This window comes from Osmerus mordax, chromosome 14 (assembly GCF_038355195.1).
Source record: "Osmerus mordax isolate fOsmMor3 chromosome 14, fOsmMor3.pri, whole genome shotgun sequence".
NCBI classification, from domain to species: Eukaryota; Metazoa; Chordata; class Actinopteri; order Osmeriformes; family Osmeridae; genus Osmerus; species Osmerus mordax.
The window spans coordinates 1678853-1699320 of record NC_090063.1 but is presented as its reverse complement, the minus strand read 5'-3'; the positions used below and the strand labels follow the sequence as shown (position 1 = coordinate 1699320).

The window sequence follows — 20468 nt, the reverse complement described above, 5'->3', positions numbered from 1 at the left end:
TGACGGCAACTGGTTGCAGCACCAACATGCTTCGATTTTGTAATCACCGGTCGATAAAATGTCAACGTGTCGGAACGAGGAATGCTGCTCTGGCCGCACGTAAAAGCCTACGTTGAGATGGTAGGAAAAGGTGAACTACCCAATCCAAAGGTAAAGTAATTTGAGGCTCTGAAGGACCGCCATGCAGATCCTCTTTGCACCGTGAAAGTGCAAACTTATCTTCAATAGCGTTGCAAGAGAAGTCACTCCATTCTTCACCGCCTACCAAACAAACAAACCCATGCTTCCCTTCCTCAGTGAGGACATGTTCAAACTGATTAAAGGTAAGCATAAACATATTTTGAAGGCATACATGTTCATATTTGTTTTAAGCATGGCAATAGAACAACATTCTATTTTGGCTTTTAAATGTCTTGTAACATTTTGACAATTTCAATTAGTCTTGGAGTAATTTGTTGGATAAATGTAATAGGTTAATACAACACCGCCACATAACTTGATGATAAAAACTTATGATAACAAATATATTTCTTTGTAGAGCATTTGAACAACTTTAAAACTTTCTCTGTACTGTACCTATTAAAATGTAAAAGGTGGGTTGGGAGGGACTGTCCCTCTTCTAGTGTAATGAGGGTTAATTTGAGTTAATCTGCATCTAGAAAATTAATTTATGAATTGGGTACTATTCACTTGTCTGATCAGACAGTGTATCATACTCACACTATTAACACTATTATTTTGTGAATTTGCCAAGAGTGATCAAAATTAAAATGTTAAATATTTGAAATTAATCATTATTTTCATGTCAATATTTGAAGGGCTCATGGGACGATTTCTGAAGGAAAACACCCTGAGGGAGGCCATCTCCACACTGAAGCTCCTCCATGTTGCTTTTCAGGACAGCAGTCTGCACAAAGACTCTTCCAAGATTGACATTGGATTTGCAGCAGAAACCACCCTAAACCAACTCAAGTCTTCCAACAAGATTTCAGAGAGGCAGGTGCTGGAGATCAAGATGGACTGTAAGAAACACTTGACCACTCTGACTGAGAAGCCGCTGAAAAAGGGTCCAGTGCATCACCAACTGGTGAGAAGCATGCAGTGCCTTGACCCAAGACGCATGGCCGTGTCCAAGGATCTGTGCGTGCCCCAAATGAGAAGAATGTTGCACACACTTGTTGAGGCCAAACATGTAGACGAGTCAGTGTGCGATGACATCCTCCGAGAGTTCAGTGAGTTTTGTGACTCAGCTGCTCTTCAGGGAGTTTGACCCCAAGACAGACCAGGTGGACACACTCCTGTACGAGACAATGGGGTTGAAACCATCATTTTCCAGAGTGTGGGATGTGGTGAAGGTACTGCTGTCCTGTCTCATGGACAGGCCAGTGTTGAGCGTGGATTCTCAATCAACAAGGAAATGATCATAGAGAATCAGAAGGAGATGTCCCTGGTGGCTCAGAAGCTTATTGTCGACCATGTCAGAGGCCTGTTCCATAAAGAGAGTTTACCGAATAAGCCAGACTTATGTCAGTTAGTCGGACTCATTTCTAGTTCATTCGGTTCCATAAAGCTAACTCAACGTAGTTCAAACTCGGTTACTATGGCAACTTAGGCTGCGAAACTAGTCTGGTCCGGGGCAGACTAACTGTCAGGCTTAGCGTGACTTGGTGCTTAACCAGACCTTCCTGTAACACTGACCCAATGGGAAAATAATGATTTATTCTCATTTTCTTATTCTCATCAGTTCAATATGTTCAACATTGATAGAAAATCAACTTAAATAGCCTACATAGGCTACAACATGTAGCCTAATGCATTAAACGATGATGAACAATGATTTGGTACACGCCACGTTAAACGTAGCCTATGGCTAGCCTAGTTTGTGATTTCAAATGTTTAGGCATCAGGCATAGGCCTATCTCAATCTAAATTATGCGAGTATAATTATCATAGCTATATAGTTGTTAACAGTAATCTACAATTGCAAAACAAACCTAAATCCATAGGCTACATCTATATCCTCCATTTTCCCGACACAACCATGTTAAAAAGTTAGGCCACTGGGTAAGAGCGTCTGCTAAACGACTAAAAAATAATGTATATTGATTAGTAGTAGGCTATTTATTTAAAACAATGTCAAAAAAGTAAATTTACATGTGTTTAGAGGGTGTCTGTTTTTTAATCAACGAAGTAACTAAAGGTCTAAAAAAGGACCTCGACCTACGTAGCTTATCGCTCACGTCAATCATGGCGGGTCGTTTCATTTTGATGAAGCGGTGGATGAGGGAGCTGTCATAGTACAAGGCTTAAAGGGAACGTTCTTTCTGGAAGAAGTCACATGGCCGTGTGCATTGCTTTTGCCGTGGTGGATTGTATGATCCATGTTTTACCTCTCGGGCTGCTTAAGAATAGGGTGCATGCGCAATTAGCTTGACTACTTAAATCTGACTTGAATTAGTAGGACTGCGTGAGCTGAAATTGGCCTTTATGGAACCGCTTTAGCCCCGCTTGACTTGTTAAACTAATTCAAGTCTGGTTTAGGACATTAAGTCCAACTTATTTGAGCGGCCTTTATGGAACAGGCCCCTGGTCTGTTGGGGGCGTAAACAAGGTAGAGATCACCAAAGAACTGTTGCTTTCAGCTGCAAGAGCCAGGCAGAAGTACCATGGGTACTGTGGAAGAAATTGGGATTTCCTGTGTGCTTACATTAATCACTAATCAATAGAACTAGTCATTGGATACTAGTTAGTACGTTTATCATGTAAACTTGCTATTAATAACAGTATATTGTGTCTATGTGTCAGGTTAATAGATGTTCGGGGTCAGGAAAAAGTACTGGCTAAACGGTCCTTGTCATGATTACAAGGAGAGCTACAACTATGAACTCTCTAGTGTGAGAGTTGTCATGTGTTGGGAGCAGTGAATCTTTTTCTCTGAGACTGTTGTAACGTCATTCCTGCCTGACTGTCACAATGTTTACATTTTGTGCCCTAAAAAAGATGGTCTTCCGGCTTTCGGAGCGGAGAGAGACCTGGTTGAGACCTAAGCTTGATGTTGTGTTGTCATTTATGGTCAGAAGACTGGTTTTCTCTCCCAATCTGCAGATTGATAAATACGTATTAAAATCCAGAACTTAACTGAACTTAGTCACTCCGTTTATGAAGAGACGGACAAAACACTTTCTTCATCAGTACCTGGATGAAGAGAAGAGAAAGAAGGAGGCAAGGAATTTACCTGAAGAGAGACCAGATGAGCTGGATGACTTGAAAAAGAAGAGGGCAAAAATGGAGACTGATATTAGCGCACTTCAGAAATCAGCAGATGAATATGCTGAGAAAGCAGAAGCTACAAGCCAACTGACCATCACCAAATCCAACAGCTTCCGCCGAACTGCAAAAGAGAAGAAGGTATCTCTGCTGGAGATTGAAAAGCAGATAGATGCGAAGCATACAGAAATTAAACGCTAAACTGGCAAGTGACTGTTCAGTTAAGGTCCCGAGGACAGTAAAATCTATAATTCTCATTACAACTTGGTCAGTTTGCCACTAGCTATTTTCTCTCACTAGCCTCTCAAGGGGACAGAAGTGTGTGAGTGTGTCAGTCAAACGCAAAAAGAAAGCACTTGTTATGCAAATGTTGTTTTATAAACCTGTTTAAATGTGAAGTTGTTTTTGTTGATTAATGGTCAAAGAGTTAGTTGCCAACTCAACATTTTGTTAAATTTTGCACTAAAAAAGAGAAAGCAATGTGTGCACTAGCTGGATGCTACTACATACTAAAACTCTTATTGATGTGTCAGTGTTATGAATGCCTGTCAACCAGAGTACATTTATAAATGTTTATTCTTTTAATCAACTATTGTCTCTCATTCATTTGTGTCATTGAAGGTATACTGTATGCTTTGGAATTCTCATTGTTTGTTTAAATACTACATTTGATAACTTTTTAACGTATACACCAAGATTTTAAGGTTTAAAGTCATTGAAAAGGCATGGAAATCCATTGGTCAAAATGTGTATGAACCTTGGTTTCACTGTCACTGATAAGTGAAACACACCATCTACATGGTGTCTGCTTTTAGACCTTTTATATTAAACTTGTCTAACTTGGTTGAACAAATGATTATACAATGCACAATTAGTCTGAACAATTAACTGGGCCAGCAATGGAAGCATTAATTGTGTGTCACATTTATGGGGGAGTCAGATGGCTGAGCGGTGAGGGAGTCGGGCTAGTAATCTGAAGGTTGCCAGTTCGATTCCCGGCCATGTCAATTGACGTTGCGTCATTGGGCAAGGCACTTCACCATACTTGCTTTGGGGGGAATGTCCCTGTACTTACTGTAAGTCGCTCTGGATAAGAGCGTCTGCTAAATGACTAAATGTAAATGACGTCAGGCAGGACGCTGGCATGAAAATAACACTGTGTCCTCACTGGATGCAAGCATCCGACTGTCGCGTCGCATCGGCCGCTGTCTGTCCACACTGAATCCGTAAAATATGCACTTCTGTTCCGTCATGTAAACAAACTACGTACTTATTAGCTGTGCGCTCGATATCAGACTTTAGAATAACCACTCTTAAAAGATCGGTAAGTACTTGCTATCTACATACGTTTGTACATTTTAAACATAAAACACATTTTAGATTTTGATATTTAGATTTTCTTTTTACTGGAAATGATACCTTGAAAAGGCCAGAGTTACTCAGTTAGCAAGTGTCAGTTCGAGATCTGTTTGGCACTTTGTTACCATATAAACGTGAAGGTGTGGTTAGAGTAGGCTCTCCCTCCATCATTCAAATGTTAAACTTTACTGCCCAAACAACTAACATTAGACTTTGTCTTCATTGTTTTCAAAAAGGACCCTTTTACAGATGTCAAGAATTGAGGAAAGGAAAGTAGTAGTTTTTTTACTCCTCCAGCAGGGATCTTCCAGCAGGACAAGGCAGTGGGTTCATCCACTCAACCACGCGTGAAAGAAGCAGGGGGATTACTATAATCTTATGCAGGAGTTGGCATTTGACAGCAGAAGATACCATATTTATTTTAGGATGAGCCCAGCACAGTTAGAAAAGGTGTTGTCCTTTGTAAGCAAAGAACTACATACAGAGAGCCAATTGAGGCCAAACAAAGATTGGCTATCACATTAACCCAAATGAAAGACACAAGCTTTAGATAAAACATTTTCATTTTTATTTATTCCATAGAAAATGCTTCCAGTAAATATGTCCAATTAAACAAATAAATCCAACTTGCATTATACATAAAGTTAGTAATTAATAAACAACAAGAATAAAATATAGCTGCAAGCAGTGATGCGGGTTCCTCCACAAAATGGCAAAATATTATTAACATGTACACTGAAGAAGATGGAGACAACAAGAGAGCAAAACTACTTCATGTTTGGCCAACAACAATAGGCTGAATGGGGATTTGAACTCATGAGCATAAGGTTAGAAGTCAGTCTCTCTAGCTTCTCTGCTACACACCAACTGTTAAGATTTTATGAATAAAAAGGGCTATTAGCTTTTTATAGGATATTGAAACTGTTTTTGATTTGATCTCTTTCCAGAATATCAGTCAATGCACAACTAACAATAGTCATGTGGGCAACGGGGCTAGACAGAGCTCATGTTAAGCTGCTTGCGAAAATAGCTTGTGATAGTACAGCAGCCGACACTCTGTGCATGTTGTGTAGTTTAATGGGACCAATCAGGGTGACCAACAAGATTATATTAACTAACAAACAATAACATTACAAACATCTAACTGAACGAACACAACAACTAAAATCCCTCGCACGGTTGTTGTAACCAAACTATTTTCAACAAGTCTTTGCATTTTTTGACATGCCGCACTGCATGCTGGGTACCCAAGGGTGCTGACGCTGATTATCTAGTTGTGCTCCGACTGCGTGATATGAGTATTAGTTTTTGGTCAGCTTTGGGACAAAGGTTAAGAAACTGTTGACATATCAAGGTGAAATTGCATTAAATTGCGCATGGTATTTCAGAATGATGTCTGCCTGTTTAACTAAACAAGTAATCAAAATTATGACAGGCCAAAAGACTGTGCCTGGATTCGAACCTGTGACATTGCACTTTACAGGACAGTTTCAACCCATTGAGCTACCCTCAAGGATAAGAATAAGCGGTCAGTTTTAGACCAGGCCCGCCCGCGGGCCCGAAACACTGCCCCCTCCTCCCCCAGTTACTACGCACTAAATGTTAATAAATATATTTTTTAGACTACTACACATGTTATACATCATTGGAAAGCTACGATTCTTGTGCTTGTAGATATGTAAACCATTTCAAGATCGAGTCACAACAACAAGTTTAGTCAACGTCTTTGTCCACTCACCACTTTGGTGTTGTTTACAAAGCCAAACGTCTCTACTTACCCTCAAAGGTTCCGTGTCGTCCAGGTATGCAAATAACACATCAAAACTTGATCTGCGTACATTCCCAAGGGTTCAAAGTATCTAACCATGTAAAGTAATTCGTCCAAATACAATGTTTTACGTTCATGAATATCCATTATCCTTTGTTTCATTATGCAAGTTAGCCGACGGAAGAAACAACTTGTTCACATAAAAGTGTTCTTTTCTCCGGTTAGCAACGGAGTATTTACATTTACATTTAGTCATTTAGCAGACGCTCTTATCCAGAGCGACTTACAGTAAGTACAGGGACATTCCCTCGAGGCAAGTAGGGTGAAGTGCCTTGCCCAAGGACACAACGTCAGTTGGCACGGCCGGGAATCGAACTGGCAACCTTCGGATTACTAGCCCGATTCCCTCACCGCTCAGCCAACTGACTCCCTATTTACGATATGAAGGCATCAAAATGTCCGTTGAATCCTCCCCTTTTGATTGACACCTTGTTTGACCCAATAGGAGCTTCCATGCCCCGTTGACAGCCCTCTAAAGCCAGCTAGGTCTGTGCGTCCAAAATATGAATATACAGTTAGGTCCATAAATATTTGGACATTGACACCATTTTCATCATTTTGGCTCTGTATACCACCACAATGGATTTGAAATGAAACAATCAAGATGTGCTTTAAGTGCAGACTTTCAGCTTTAATTTCAGGGTATTTACATCCAAATCAGGTTAACGGTGTAGGAATTACAACACATTTTATATGTGCCCCCCCCCTTTTTAAGGGACCAAAAATAATTGGACAAACTAACATAATCATAATCTAATTGTCACTTTTAATACTTGGTTGCAAATCCTTTGCAGTCAATGACAGCCTGAAGTCTGGAACCCATAGACATCACCAGACGCTGGGTTTCGTCCCTGGTGATGCTCTGCCAGGCCTCTACTGCAACTGTCTTCAGTTCCTGCTTGTTCTTGGGGCATTTTCCCTTCAGTTTTGTCTTTAGCAAGTGAAATTCATGCTCAATTGGATTTAGGTCAGGTGATTGACTTGGCCATTGCAGAACATTCCACTTCTTTGCCTTAAAAAACTCTTTGGTTGCTTTCGCAGTATGCTTCGGGTCATTGTCCATCTGCACTGTGAAGCGCCGTCCTATGAGTTCTGAAGCATTTGGCTGAATCTGAGCAGATAATATTGCCCGAAACACTTCAGAATTCATCCTACTGCTTTTGTCAGCAGTCACATCATCGATAAATACAAGGGAACCAGTTCCATTGGCAGCCATACATGCCCACGCCATAACACTACCTCCACCATGCTTCACTGATGAGGTGGTATGCTTTGGATCATGAGCAGTTCCTTCCCTTCTCCATACTCTTCTCTTCCCATCATTCTGGTACAAGTTGATCTTGGTCTTATCTGTCCATAGGATGTTGTTCCAGAACTGTACAGGCTCTTTTAGATGTTTTTTGGCAAACTCTAATCTGGTCTTCCTGTTTTTGAGACTCACCAATGGTTTACATCTTGTGGTGAACCCTCTGTATTTACTCTGGTGAAGTCTTCTCTTAATTGTTGACTTTGACACAGATACGCCTACCTCCTGGAGAGTGTTCTTGATCTGGCCAACTGTTGTGAAGGGGTTTTTCTTCACCAGGGAAATAATTCTTCTGTCATCCACCACAGTTGTTTTCGTGGTCTTCCGGGTCTTTTGGTGTTGCTGAGCTCACCAGTGCGTTCTTTCTTTTTAAGAATGTACCAAACAGTTGATTTGGCCACACCTAATGTTTTTGCTATCTCTCTGATAGGTTTGTTTTGATTTTTCAGCCTAACGATGGCTTGCTTCACTGATGGTGACAGCTCTTTGGACTTCATATTGAGAGTTGACAGCAACAGATTCCAAACACAAATACCATACTTGAAATGAACTCTAGACCTTTTATCTGCTCCTTGTCAATGAAATAACGAACTCCCATGAGGGAATAACATACACCTGGCCATGGAACAGCTGAGCAGCCAATTGTCCAATTACTTTTGGTCCCTTAAAAAGGGGGGGGGGGGGCACATATCAAATGTGTTGTAATTCCTACACCGTTCACCTGATTTGGATGTAAATACCCTGAAATTAAAGCTGAAAGTCTGCACTTAAAACACATCTTGATTGTTTCATTTCAAATCCATTGTGGTGGTATACAGAGCCAAAATGATGAAAATGGTGTCAATGTCCAAATATTTATGGACCTAACTGTATTGTGGTATTATGTTTGACTTTTGAATTGGATAAGGCTTCAACCTGTGGTCCAATTTAGTCTTCCAGCTAATACCTACCACCTCTAGGCCTCTTCAGGCCTCTGTTTTCAAAACAAAATCTAGGCGGAAATAGAAACTTTCACTTTCCTTGTGTTCAAGCTTCTATTACTCAACACCAGTAGGACTGACAGGGGTCCTGACAACAAGGGAAATAACTTCTGTGTCAGCTTTCAAAAGAGATCATTTACATGCATGTACTCCAAATGGTTCAAGAACAGCTTTCAATTTACTTTGGGTACGCTGTTTAGGCGTTTTCAGGCAAATTTAACAGGAGTATTAAGAAACTGTTGACATTTCAAGGTGAAATTGCATTAAATTGCGCATGGTATTTCAGAATGATGTCTGCCTGTTTAACTAAACAAGTAATCAAAATTATAACAGGCCAACTGACTGTGCCTGGATTCGAACCTGTGACCTTGCACGTTACAGGACACAGTTTCAACCCATTGAGCTACCCTCAAGGATGAGAATAAGCAGTCAGTTACTGTATAAAAAAAGGAAGCCGTTTCTCCTGTAGCATGGATCGTTCGATTCGGCCAAAGTTTAAACAGATGTAATTCAATGATCTTTTGACATATCAAGGTGAAATTGCGCATGGTACTTCAGAACGATGTCATCCTGTTTAACTAAACTATTCAAATTTAAGACAGGCTCAAACACTGTGGCTGAATTCGAACCTACAACCTTATATTTTGTAGGTCACTGTCCCAGCCCATTGAGCTATTCTCAGTGTTGAATATTATTATGTTCAGTTACTGTATAAAAAAGTACGCTGTTTCTCCTGTGGTAAGCGTTGTTAGATAGAGCCAAAGTTGAAACAGCTCTAATTCAATCATATTTTGACATACCCAGGTTAAATTGTTTATGGTACTTCAGAGTGATGTCATCTTGAACCCTATTAGGTTTGAAAAAACATCAGTCAAAATTATATTTGATTTATTGACACAAAGATATTGTGGCAATGTGGATATTTACATAAATACACCCCTTTCAGCCATTTTGAATTTCTTATTCCATGTCACCCTATATAAAGACATCAATTCTACACATCTGTACAACATTTCAAGTCAATTGGACCTTTGGTTTAAGAGGAGGCATTTTAAAGATTTCCCCAAGTTTTCACTGTACAGGAAAATCCATCATGGCGGACCTTATGGGTCCTTGAAGCTTTTTTGTTCCCCATGAGAAATGAGGGATGTACACCAAGTTTCACAGAAGCTTTCTTTATTGGACCAGGGGACTGTCCCCAATGAGCGTGCCAAATTTCACAACTTTCGACCAAGCGCTTCAGGGGGCTGACACCCAGTCCTAAGAATAATAACAATAACTAGAGAGGGTACAATTTCTGGGGAAATTGTAGGGTGTGCTTGCTTGTGTCGGTTGCACAGTGGTCCGTTTTTGAATTACATTTTTACAACTGATATTTCTCTATATTTTATATAAAAATGCATACTTATTATTTATAAATATTACATAGATTTAAAAGCATTTTTTTTGCTGCTCATTTACAACTGAAAATACGAGTGAAGTGTAGAATGAAATTGATGTCTTCTCATTTCCCCTGCAAGAGGCAGCCTCATCGTTGAATCAAAACGAATACATTTGGCAGACCGGTGTAATAAAAATTGACCTAATCTCTATGACTTAAACGTCCTTTTAAGTTTTTCCCTTCTCGTGATATTTTCAGGCATTTAGCCTACTCATTGCATTCATTCATTTATAAAGAACCCCATTTGAAGATTATTCTACGACGTTACCGGCAGTAGAAGATGGAATCGCGATTCAAACAGTACCATCTGCTAACTGAAAATATGCCCCCCAAAACGTAAATAAGCTTGACATTTATTTAGTGGAAAATCGCTCATTCATAAAAAGCTCACTGGTAGCGATCATTGTCAGTAACAACGCAAAATGCAATGTAGCCCTGTGTGGAGAAGCTGCCCCGGTAAATTATACTACTACGGTACAGTACTAGACTACTGCTGTGATCGTCTTGGTAGCGATTGCGTTGGTTGAATTGGATTTAACGTTCCGTTGTACGGTTTAGGCTGAAATTAATTATTTTCATGAACAGATTGACAAAGGTTAGTAGTTTTAGACTTTGTAGATAGACTTTTGATTTAAGTAAGGGGAGTCCCTCCTACCGGAGGAACCCTAATAACAAGAATAGGCTAACAAGCAATTCAAAGCTTATTCAAAGGAAGTGTTTGAGTGGTCTAAATAGTAAGGGTTAGGGTAGGGTGGGAGGGGATGCTTGGGTGGGAAAACCTGGTTGTTATCCCAGTTTAGAATTGTGGTCAAAAGCTGGCCCTTGTTGGTGGTAACCTGCCTGAACTCGGGCAGTAAACTAAGCAAAAACATTTCATCCAGGTCATCAGGTTGACTTGGTTCTATGAGAATTGCATAAAGGTCTTCGGTAGAGGGTTCTGTGAGTTTGCTTGTTTTGGTCTTTTGGAACTGTAGGAGTGCCTCTCTCTCTCATCTCTCCGCTCTCTCACCTGTCTCTCATCCCCACAATTTCCTCTCACCTCCCTCTCCCTTTCTGCACTCTCCCCACTTTGGTTATCTCCTCTTCTCTCATCCTTATCTTCCACTTCTATTACGTCTCCAGACCCTTCTCCTCCCTTCTCCTCATCTATCCTCTTATCTCCCTGGTCAAGGCTGCTTTTAGAACTGAAAATAAACACCCATGTCAAGTGAGACACTATATTATACACAGTATTTAGTATGTTAAATTATGTCACTTTTTTTACCAGGCCCATATTAACATAATCAAACATGAGCACCTAGCAGGACTATTTAGTTAGTAGTGATAGAACCCTAAAAACTAGCACTTTGAATCTCGTTCAGTAAAATGAACAAAAAAAGATTTGTTCATTTTACTGAACGAGATTCAAAGTTTTTCGACTTTTTTCGAGTCATTAGTTCATTTCAACGGGGGGGGGGGGGGGGTTGCTCAACATTTTATAGCCAATTCCCTGCCCTAAATACGTCCCCTGCAAACATTTATCATATTCTCATGTAGGCCTATATGTTAGTGCATATAAACCAGCAGATACTATTTTACAAGAAATTGCTGCATTAAAATAATGCATCATGACAGCTTGTATGATTTGAAATGGTCATTTAATATCACACTAGCATTTAATTATCACGGCAAACAATTACACTGCACTGAACTGTAAGTAAAGTACAAAAACGTTCAAATAACAAAACCTATAATTATCACTTGTGAACGGATATCATTCACGTCTTACTAAACCTTGTCACGCAAGAGTGAACGAGGTAAACAAATCCTTTCTGTTTCCTCTTCTGAGCCTATGCAGGTCACATGAAAAATGATCCAAAGACTCGTACCCGGCAGATGAACGAATCGTTCACCTCCCAACCGTGTCTTCGTATCAATGTTTCGTTCTTCTGACGACCGAGTCTTCGGATCAATGTTTAATTCTTCTGCCAACCGAGTCTTCGGATCAATGATTCGTTCATCTGCCGGGTATGAGTCTTAGGATCATTTTTCACGTGACCTGAAAATATATTTGAGCATGTACGCGTGTTCTATTTGACTCAACGCCCCTCGCCTAGCAAGGGTGGTAGTATAGGGTACCACTCATTTCATTGATACGGAAGGAGAGGATTTATCACACAAAAGTGGTAAATAGTTGGCGAATTAGCAGAAAAGGTAATCAAGATGAAAAGCAACAAAGACCTTATCCCCTTTACTGTAAAATACTAAATTCTTGCAACATGCTTCAAGTTCATGAACAAGCTTAGGGGGTTATGTAGTGTTTCTAACAGTTGATGTTAGCCTCAGCAGTATGTTCTGATCTTCTGAAATTTTTTACTGTAACTGTACAAAAAAGAAACGTTGCCAGTGTGGTGATTGTATTTATGTTTTATTTTTGGTCAGGTATTGTTCACCTGACCAAAAGTTGTAAAAATAAGAGCTTTTTTTCTTTCATTTTCTGCCTATCATTTTAGTTTTACTGTACTTTATAGCCTGGTATTGACTTTAGTTAACCAGTGTTAGTGATCAGTTTTGCAAAACTTTCCTCTTTATGTACAAATGGTTAATATGTGTTCTGTTGATAGTTTATAGGCATTCTACTACACCCAACGGTTTTTCACTTTAATTGGATGGTCCTAAAACACGTCTACAAACATTTAGTGGAGAATGCCTATTAATAGCTTGTAAATAATCAAGAAGAGAAGCACATTATCTTTTGTTGAGAATCAATACATTATCAACAGATAGTAAATGTATCAGTTAACTGACAATTAGTTGAATGTTGGTTAAAAAACCTTGAAAGTCAGCAGACATTTAGTAAAATCTGTAGATCAACACTTGAAATGCACCTGATAGTCAACAGACAGTTAGTTGAATGCATGGTACTTGTCTGTTGAAACTGTTGAATGTCAACTGATACATTGTTGACATGCTCAGTAGTTACTGATAACCTATAGCGTGTAAACAGATGGACCATCGAAATAAAGTGTTACCGAAAAACAGATTATTAATCAACAGTGAAGACCATGGGCCTCATGTATAAACATTGCATACGCACAAAAAGCTTGCGTACGCCGGTTTTCACGCACACGGTGTGATGTATAAAGATTTACTTAACGTGAGAATGTGCGGGCCGTCACGGAAACTTTTGAGCAGACGTGAGAATGTGCGGACCGTCCGCAAAGTCTTGTCTGGCTCTATAACATGGCGAATTCTAACTGAAAAGTGCAGAAACTCACCAAACATTACAAAATAAAGTTTCCACTACTACGTTTATGACGTTGACTATTCAAAAAACATAAAAATAAAAGTTTGATCATTAATGTGGATGATCATATCAAAATGCCAAAACCCAAAATGGAAAATGCTATATAGCCTTCTGTTTAATCCGCCACCACTTGATAACTGTTAAACTTGAGGGTGTCAAACGAACGAAAAAATCACTCAAGAAATGCATGTCACGCTAACCCTATAGCTGCCATGCTGTTACAATGCGTTACTCGTTTCTTCATTTAAAGTTTTACATCGGACCATTTCTTCTTAATTTCTGCCATGGTCCGGTTCTCTGAACCCACATCATTTATGGCCCTATAATAATAATAATGATTTTATTTGTAATGCACTTTACATTTAGCTAAATCTCAAAGTGCTACAGGTTAAAAACAAGAAAGGGCGCAAATAGTGACAGTTTTCCACTCCGCTGACTTTCTTTTGTCCCTAATACCTGATGACAGGCCGACAAACAGGACACATTTTCTCGCCTCCACCTCTGTTGTCAGAACCTCGAGCTCACGGTCACCGTATTTTTATTGCTGCGTTTATTCGAGGGCGGCGTATATTCTAAGAAACACGGTAATCCAGACAAAGAAATGACCTCAGGAGCACATTTATAGTCCATCTACATATTCATTTATGGGAGGAGGCAAGGCGTTTTGCGATTGTGATTTATAAAGGAAAGGTGCGTAGCACCTGGCGTACGACCGGTTTTATACATGTGAATATTTCTGTGCGTAGGTACTTTTCGAGTTTTGGCCGTACGCCATCTTCTGGTATGAAAGCTGTGCAATCCTTTATACATGAAGCCCCATGTAACTAAACCTAGGTCTCTTTTGCAGATACATGGCATCATGGGATTCAATGCATTCAATGGCCTATGACTACAGGATGGGGGTGCAAACACTGTCCGACTGTATCCTGGACACCACCAAGGCCATTGAAAAGCGAATGATGCACAGCTTCATCCCTCAACCAACCAAGGAAACCTGGGCTGTGGTGGCAAGATGCTTCTGAGAGAAGTGGCAATTTCCCAATTGCATTGGAGCACTAGATGGGAAGCACATTACAATTACAGGTCCTCCAAGGAATGGAAGGCTCTTTTTAAATTATAAAGGGACTTTAAAAAAAGTTTTGCTGGCTCTCGTGGATGCCAACTATAGGTTCCGTAAAGGTCACCCAAATAGGGGATTTTGGCAGAACCAGAGATTGTGGTGTGTTTAGAAACTCTGCCCCGCACAGGGGGCTGGAGAACAACACCCTCCAAGTACCAACACCAACATCCCTGCGTTCCTAGGGGAGGTGCCGCATGTTATAGTGGCTGACGCAGCCTTTCCCATGAAGCCATTTCTCCTGAAACCCTTTGGAGGATGAACCCTCTCTCGGGACAGAGCCACGTTCAACTACAGGCTGTGAAGGGTTCGCATGACAGTGGAGGAGGCTTTTGGAATGCTGGCGGCGAGATGGAGAATCATCCTCCATAATAAACATGGACGTGGAGAAAGTGGACACACTGATTGCAGCAAACTGCATTCTGCATAAGTTTCTCACGTGGCCTAGTGAAGGAAACTGCAGGCTGCATGGGAGGGTGAAAACCTGCAGTCAATAAATGACCATCCAAACCCCGGTCAAGAGGCATTTGCTGTGAGGGCCACGTTTGGGCAGTTTTTTTTCGAATGTCGTCACAATATTTCAGTTGTAGCCACAGAAGTTTTCAGCTCTAATACTCTCATCATTATTGATGTTTTAAAATGTGCCAATATGAGACACCCTAAGTATACTGTTAAATATATGTAATATACTATTATTATCATTCTTCCTAGCCAATTACACTATGTAACTAAATAAATGTTATCCCTATGCAGGGGCGCCGCCAGGAATTTCGGGCCCCATGGCAAAAATTCTAAGTCCCCCCCCCCCCCCCCCCGTTTTTGTGGCAAAAAGTGCCTTTTGTCGCCAAAGGGAATCAGTGCAAGCCCAACGTCACAACGTCAGCACACGTTAGCAACTACGCATAACTACAACGTGCATAGATGTAGTAAGACTGTTGCGCACAGTAGGCTACTGGCAGCATCATACATTTAAGTAGCTAATTCAAGAGTATGTACAGTAAGTAATTTCACATTAAATAATGGATTTAAACTCAAGCTGGTGTGGTGGTGTGTCGCTGTCTTCAATGCCACAGCCTAAACTTGATGTCAAAAGAAACGTTTTTCATTTCCGGCGCATTCAAACAATCCCCTTAAGTTTGGCTAGCAACAGCAGCTAGGCTAGCTTAGCACAATTTACCGAGGTCAGCTTCTCCACCGTGCAGGGCTCTAGTCTAAGATCAAATGGTCGTATTTGGCATTGTTACTGACAATGATCGCTTCCAGCAAACTTCTTTTGAATGAGCTATTTCCCCCTAAATAAATGTCAAGCTTATTTACGTTTTTTGGGGGCATATTTTCAGTTAGCAGATGGTACTGTTTCAATCGCTATTCTATCTCATACTGCCGGTGACAACGTTGTTACCTAGAATAGCTTGTTTCAAGGGGGTTCAGCTTGTTTCAAAGGTGGTTCTTAATGAATGAATGCAATATGAGTGGGCTAAATGCTTGAAAATATCACTACTGTAGAAGGGAAAAACTTAAGGTGACGTTTAAATCATATAGGTTAGGTTCATTCTACATGACATTTAGTCATTTAGCAGACGCCCGTATCCAGAGCGACTTACAGTAAGTACAGGGACATGCTACACTTCACTTTTTGTATTTTGAATTGTACATGAGCAGCAACAAATGTAGGCTATGCTTTTAAATCTATGCAATCTTCATAAATAATAAGTAGGCATTTTTATATAAAATATACAGAAATATCAGTTGTAAAATTTACAGTTAATAAACGGACCCATCTGCAACCGATGCAAGCAAGCACACCCTACAATTTCCCCAGAAATTGTACCATCTCTAGTTAATGGATTGCTTCTTGGAGTTCAATAGTAATGGGGAGACTGAGGTGCTGCTGACTCATCTGTTGTTAAGTCTGTTAAAAGGGGCAGGGAGTCGGGACAATGATTTAATCTGAATATCTTGCTAAATGTTTCCCTGCACTGATTAAATGTTGATGAAATGTAGGCTAACACTGTACCCAGCTAACAAAATGACGTCCCCAGGACGTCCCTTGTTAGCTGGGTAGCTAGATAGCTTATATGGACATTAAACCAACAGGTTAATACCACTCACAGATTGGCTACCCACCTTTCTTGGTAAAAAACTGGGTTACTGATTGAAACCATCTCTTTTGTATGGAAGCCCATTTCCGCCAGTAAAATAAATAAAAAAGATGACAAATTAAGTCATAATTATGAGATACTAAGTCATAATTATGAGATACGTAAGTCATAATTATGAGATACTAAGTCATAATTATGAGATACTAAGTCGAAATTATGAGATACGTAAGTCATAATTATGAGTTACTAAGTCATAATTATGAGATAGTAACTACAGCATTTTTTGCACTGCTTGCCTTCCCACAGATCACACTCGGAGGCGTGTCCGACAGGTTAATACAGAGTTGTACTAGTTCTCTAAGGTCACTATTGTTGTAGTCATGGCCAAGCGTGCAGACTTGGGTTCATGTACTCACAATATCGATCAAAATACCACTTTTACACAACATTTGTGTAAAAATACACAATATTTTACTAGTGCAAGATTACAGTAGACTACATGTTACGCCACCGGTCACTCAACCAGTCGTGTGTCTGCTGGGCTAGCGAGCTAGTAGTGGCACAGAACAGTCACGTAATGTGACGAGACTGAATTTAAAGTATAAAAACACACCAGGGACACTGACAACATCGGCAACCCTGCACCATTCATTATTATTTTAATGTAATCTTTAAATTCAGGCTCGTTACATTTCGGGACTTTGTTCTGAACAGGAACGCCCGGCTTCATTGAAAATGAATTGGAAGCCGACGCTCCGCGCCGCCCGCTCCGCTGTAGTGGACACGCACTGTATCTCATAATTATGACTTAGGTGTCTCATAATTATGACTTAGTATATCATAATTATGACTTACGTATCTCATAATTTCGACTTAGTATTGCAGTATATATTTTTTTTACTGGCGGAAATGGGCTTCCATACTTTTGTCTATCCTCTCTTTTTTCTCAGATCTTTTCCGAAACCCTAATTTGTGTTTACGGCCCGACATTCTAGCGACTAGCGCATCTACTGACTGCAACTAAACACCGTCACCGATAAGTGCGCTAACCCTGTAAGACCCCTTGTTGTAATATTACAACGTCACCTTTAGCTCTCCAAAAAAAACATTTTTTTTTTAAATACCACATTTTCATAGACATTGGGTCTTATTGTATTGCCTTGCAATGCCATTGGATACTAAATGTGTATATAGATCTGGCTATAAGGCCATGAACTCAATCCACCAGCCAACTTTCCTGGAAGCGAATCTGCTTGTTTAATTTGACTGGATATATCAACATTGAAGTAAGTAAATTCCATGTCAATTTTTTTGGGGTGATTGTTAGAATATGTAGTTCATGTAAATACTAAGTTATTGTGGAATTCATGCATCACATTTGATTTTCAGCTTGTTTTGTCTTTGTTGTAATTTTACAACGTTGGGTCAAAATGGTAGCTAAAATAGCAAATGCACCTTGCACTCTACATGGAAACATTACACTTCTCAAATGTTCAGATACAGGATACATACTTACAGAAATATAATGTATTTGATGATTCACACTTTACAAATGGGTTATTTGTTATAATTTTTAGTTTAGACCAGATTTGAAGATTTCTAAATCAATGTTATTTCTATGTTAGCAGTGAAATATAGTCAACTGTTTTTTAAAATCTGGACTTATTGCCCAAATATCTGCTTGTTGCACAAAGCAGATACTGTTTGTGGAATGCTTTGGAGGATGGTTGTTCAGGGACAAGTGTAAATGTTTTGGAATGTGGGGGTTGCATGTATGGTGCATTGTTCTGGGACAGGTGTGAATGGTCTGCAATATGGGGATGTAAGAGATCTGGGGGTTTGTATTTTCCTTTTAGAATGTTAAGTAGAAAGCACATTAGGCTATTCAGACAGTATTGTGTGCCTTCAGTGGAATGTACTGCAAGAATAAGATTCATTTGCATTGGAATTAGGTATACTTGAACATACTCTAACTATTATTTCCATTTCAGAATGACACTAGCAAGGAGAGTTTACTTCAGTATGCATGATGTCATTGATGCTATCCAAATGGAGAAAGTGATGTTGACATGGAATCAGACACCAGTGATTCGAGTTATGAGGAGGTGGTTGAAAATGTTGAGGAAGTGGAAAAAGAGAATCAGAGGCTCACTGATTGTCCAACTAATGATGATGATGGTAAGGACATTGAGCAAACCAACACAAGCCAACCAAACCCCAACATGTGCGCTGTCAAGTGGTATGACAACAGGGCAGTCACACTTGTGTCATCCTTTGCTGGTATTGATCCTGTGCAAAAGATTCAACGCTGGAACAAATCCACCAAATCCTACATTGAAGTTGAGAGACCTCATATTGTGGGTGCATACAACAAATGCATGGGCGGTGTGGATTTGCTGGACTCATTTGGAGCCAAATACAAGTTCCTCATGAAATTGCGCCGCTGATACAGTTACATCTTCTGGCACACTATTATCATTGCTCTGATCAATGCCTGTCTCCTCTACAAATGGGACTGCAAGGCTCTCAATATTTCCAAGAAAAAGATGTTGTACAGGAGACTGTTTCAGGCGCAACTAGCTTCCTCTCTCATCCTGACAAACACAGCTGTCAACACACCAAGGAGAGGGCGGCCATCTTCAGCCAGTGGGAGCCCTTTGACGTCGATAACTGTGACACCTCAGAGACCTGTGACTGCTCAGAAGAGACCATCCTCAGGTAATGGGGGTCCACCAAATGGGGTCCCAGCCAAGAGGGCATGTGAACCACCAACGGATGTGCGCAGGGACATGGTCGCACATTTCAGGTGAAGACAACGAGTGGACGTTGCAGACACGGCATAAAAGGATATTCTAATACGCTCTGCAGAAAGTGCAATCTCCGTCTCTGCTTTTCAGAGGAAAGGAACTGCTTTTGGGACTACCATTGCAATGGACCCCGGGGTCTTTTAAGTTTTCATTCTGTATTTATAATATTTATCCAGTTTTTATTTTTTTTAATAAATTCTGATTAATCAAAATATGACTGTTGGGTGATTATTATTAATGAAATGTACTTTTATAGTGCTATGTAAGCAATCCACACTCAAAATGAACCATTAGTTGTTTTGTGTATTTGTTCTGACAGTATGAGAGCAAATGCTGAAATTCTGCTACCAACTAGGCCCAACGTTGCATTATTACAACGTTTCCCAAAAAACGTACAAAAACATATTTTTTGAATAAATCCTTCATTATCTTCATCAGAAGACTCTTACAACATCATCTGACTTAAAAAAAAAACATTGACATTATTTTTATGTTTGGGTCTTACGGGCTAAGGCAGGATCAAACCATTTCATGCAGATACAGGGGGATGGCCTATGTCTATGTCTGTCCTTGAGAAATCTGAGTTGTTTTGGTGCCTTTTTGCCTTAACTGATTGCAAAACACTTTGACAAACACTCGTTATACTAGTGAACTTGCTAGCTACATATGTTTATTCTGTTGCATGATATCTACATTTGTTACGCTAGCAAGTGAGCTTTACCTTACTATTCATATTTACAACAATAATAGTATCGCGGGTATAGCTAGATATCACCATGGTAGTACAACACTGTACAGTACCATTATAACACAAACTAGCAAGCTACGCTGAGCGTCCTGACAGAAAACACACACAAAAATACTTCTAGCTCCCTGGCGATCTCCCTCCAGCCAGCTGCCACTTTATTTTGGACAAGATCCAAGATGGCGCCGATGATGGCTGCCTCGGTCGTTAGGTGCGCTCTTTTTTGTCTT

At 40.0% G+C, this 20468-nt stretch overlaps 1 protein-coding gene and 1 pseudogene across 2 annotated transcripts in view; one reads left to right on the top strand and one right to left on the bottom strand.

Moving 5' to 3' along the window:
- The window catches only part of mcc (MCC regulator of WNT signaling pathway), a 348154-nt gene that overhangs the window by 60049 nt on the left and 267637 nt on the right, over positions 1-20468 (bottom strand). The window lies entirely within an intron of this gene.
- On the top strand, positions 824-15081 carry LOC136956275 (uncharacterized; annotated as a pseudogene).